The sequence below is a fragment of the Chinchilla lanigera genome, unplaced genomic scaffold (genome assembly GCF_000276665.1).
Source record: "Chinchilla lanigera isolate Chin_1 unplaced genomic scaffold, ChiLan1.0 scaffold00021, whole genome shotgun sequence".
NCBI lineage: Eukaryota > Metazoa > Chordata > Mammalia > Rodentia > Chinchillidae > Chinchilla > Chinchilla lanigera.
In genome coordinates, this window is record NW_004955422.1 from 22,206,777 (window position 1) to 22,210,566 (window position 3,790).

Consider the following 3,790-nt stretch of genomic DNA (forward strand, 5'->3'; position numbering starts at 1 on the left):
TCTCCCCCTCTCTCTCCTTCTCTCTCCCTCTCTTGCCCTCTCTCTAGCCCTCTCTCTCCCTCTCCCCCCTCTAATATGTAGCCTGGGCTGGCCTCAAACTTGCAGCAAAACTCCTGCCTCACTCTCCCAAGTGCTGGGATTATAAGTGTGCACCACCACGCCCAGCAAATCCTTTGGCTTCTCAAGGAGGAACTGTCATTTTTTTCTGAGTACCAGCATTCCTCATTTGCTTTCACACTGCTTCATTCCACTCTCTGGAACTAACATCCTCTCCTACCCAACATTATTAGCATCAACAGTCCCCTTCTCTGGTTCTTAGTAAGTCCTTTAGACTGTCAGAGGCAAAAGTGTCTGTCTGTTTCTGTGTCTATTTACACACATCCCAAGTTTACCCACCCAAACTTCTATGGAAAAACCACAGACAATGTCTGCATCTGCCAAAGTATAAAAGGAATAAAATGTTTTCCATGGGGTTTAAAGAATTCCATTAGGGGCCTGGGATATAGCTCAGCAGCACAGCATCTGCTTGGCAAGCGCAAAGTCCTGAGTTCAATCCCTAGTACCAAGACAAAGTATATGAAGAATTCTATTAGTCAAATCAGTCTAATGATGCTGGATTTGAACGGTTCCATCTGACCACCTTGCAAAATGTTATTTAATATGAAACTGCCTGATTTCCAAAATAGAATCATTCAAGTTGCCCTCTGATGTATTAAACTAAAAACTATCTTTTTGTCTACAACTAAAAGCCAGGCATGTTCTAGACAGGAACCACATAGGATAATATTTCTGCAGTAATTTGTCCTCAATAAAAATATATTTCTGATTGCCTTGCCACTTATAAACTCAAGATAAATACCCAAGATAATGGATTCAGTATTTTGTTTAACATTGCTTAAAGGTATTAAAATTAGTTTGTCCAGTTGATAAGGTTCCCCTAGTCTGCCAAGTTCAACTCCTAATTTCCCTTAATAGCTCTGAAATGTTATTTATCGGCAGCACAGATTCACATTCCCAGTTCCTAATAAACTTTTTTATGGGATTTCTAACATAAAAATGAAATGTCTGGCATTTAATATTAATAAATGGGATAAATTTTTTTTACCTAAAAATATTCTTGCTTTGTCTAAAACAGTCTGTTTCAGCAAGAAAAATAATTTGTTGAAGTACAGTTTTATTTACAATTTCACTGTCCATGTTGATCATATCTCTTTTATAAGTGATGTCCTATCTTTACTGAACCCAGAGACAGAAAGAATTAAACATGCTTGCTATTGTTAGTAATAATGACTTGTTCCAATAGATCTTAATAGTTACAAATAACACACTGATACATTATATTTGCTAATGTATTTGAAAAATCACTGACCATTTTAAGGCTGTGCCTTAACCATAGCATGCATTGATACAAACTCCACTGAGAAACTGTACTTTCTTGCAAGCATCCATCGTTTGTGTCTTACCTTAATTTCCTTTTACATGTTCACATAACAGGAAAAATAAGCTCCTATACTCGGTACACAGACTCAATGCACTTAACTCTGGCCTGATATCTTGCATTACCAAAACTCCTGTTAGAGCATACATTTATTATATTATTCCATCTAGATTAGTTAAATATTTCCAACCAGTGCCTTCCATTTGATTAGTCCTATGGTATTTTACTGTTTTTTGTTTTGTATTTTTTTTATTTCCAATGATTCTTCTCTTTGTTTACTATTTTCTGGTCCTCTTAAAAATATCATTTCAACCTACAGTTTCTATTTTTATATTTTATTAGTGTTTTTCTATAACTTCTCAGAGTTACTACTTGACATTCAAACTTTTTATATCCAGAAAAATTTTCTGGATATAAATATATACAAATGTGTAAGTTGTTTTCACATCATTCCTGATTGTTTGCATATCTAACGGTAGGAGTAGGAACTTCAAAACCATACAACTGAACCTTGAAGAAATATTCTTGAATATACTATAAAAAGAGTATACAAAAAAAGTCAGCCTAACATGGTGGTGAATGTCTGTAATTGCAGCACCCTGAGAGGTGGAGGCAGGAAAACTGCAAGTTCTAGCCCAGTCGAGATAGCCTGGTGGCTTAGCAAGACTCTACCTCAAAATAAAAATTTTAAAAAGGGCTACAGATGTCATTCAGTATGAAAGCCCTGGATTCAATACCTAGTATCACAAAAAAAAAAAAAAAAAAGTCATCTTTTACACTTGGATTTCACAGGGGAATAATTTCATGCATTAACTATGGGGTTAATAATATCTTTTAGTTATTGTAAGCTGATCAGGTCTGCAATCTCCCAAACAACTGTGTAGCAAAGGCTAAATAAAAAGAGGCAAATGGAATGATTTCAGAGTTCCAGGAGGATCAAAGCCCTCTCACAGAATTTGAGATTCTCTCAGGGCTAAGACTAAGACCATCTCTGTGTGGCGCGTATTTATTTGGTTATCAGAAGGGAGGGGAATACTCAAGAAGGGTGGAATTACTCAAGGACTTCTCCAAGTAAGGTATTAAATTAATCCTTAATAAGAATTAAATTAATCCACCCAAAAGTGAGATCCTTGAGGCTACAGTCTTTATCTAGTTGAGATGGATCCAGGTGTCCTTGGCTGTGATCTTGTCTTATCCTTTGGGGCTTTCCAGCTCCACCCACCATTACAGGTTTTAGTGGGGATTAGTGACTTACAGAGGTTCACTTACTATGAGTCCATCGCCCAGTTCCAGACAAGTGGCCTAGGGTTTGGACAGATTCACAAATAAATATAAAAAGCCAATTAATTTACATTCTGCTCAGGGCTGCTTCATAGTGGTCTCCATCAATTAACATCTATAGTTAAAGTTTATGGTTAGGCTAAACTTCTAAGTGATTCTTCTCTACAAAATTCATACAAATTCAAATAACATTAATAAATTTTTATAGCTCTTTCAAATTAATTTTCTTTTCAGTTTGTGACTTAAATTGTGCCACACACACCCTAGGATGGAACTTGTGCATTCCTGAAGCTTAATCTGGCTGGAAGACTGTTGTCAAAAAGCTAGTTTTCCCCAAAAAACATGTCATTCTGTCTTTCAGTAAAATCTCTCGGTAAAACATTTGGGGATTGTTGTGCACCATATAATTCTACTACTTGAGTGGGCAAGCATGTCACTGGATTCCAAAACAAAAATGTTTAAGCACAGATGGGTAACTGATCAAAATGTATAAACCTTATTAGAACTGCTAAGGAAGCTAACAGAGCTTATTGTGCATGATACAGCCACTCTTTGGATAACTCTGAAAAACAGTATTTCTGGCTGTGATCACATGTTTTATTATGATCCAAGAATTTCCTAATCTTTCCATTAAGGAAATTGGATCTCTTCCAAATACATGCAATTATATCTTCCTTTCAGCAATATCATTATTCCACTGGAGTCAACACAAATATTAATCCACAAATCTAAGTAGTCTCATCAACCCCAAAAAGGATAAATGGCTTATTTTGCTTGCACCCATAAGCAGACCTTGAGAGAAGGATTTGAGTGAAGTAATTTATATGGATGATCAAGGGCTTCTATTAAAGAAATGGAGATATGATACAGGGAAAAGGAGGGATGAGAGTAAACATTATTAAGTCAAACTACTACAGTAGATAACCAGAGCTCAGTCTAGGAGCAACTTCTGAGAAATCACACAAACACACTCCTCAGAATAAAACATAGTAAAAGTGCAGAAGCTAAAAGAAGAATGGAAATCCAAAAAGCAGATAGAGATAAGGAAGGAAAGAAAGAAGACAAGAGAGA

At 36.1% G+C, this 3,790-nt stretch overlaps 1 protein-coding gene across 4 annotated transcripts in view; it reads right to left on the minus strand.

Annotated features, from left to right (window-relative positions):
• The window catches only part of Fancc (Fanconi anemia, complementation group C), a 214,654-nt gene that overhangs the window by 174,952 nt on the left and 35,912 nt on the right, over positions 1 to 3,790 (minus strand). The window lies entirely within an intron of this gene.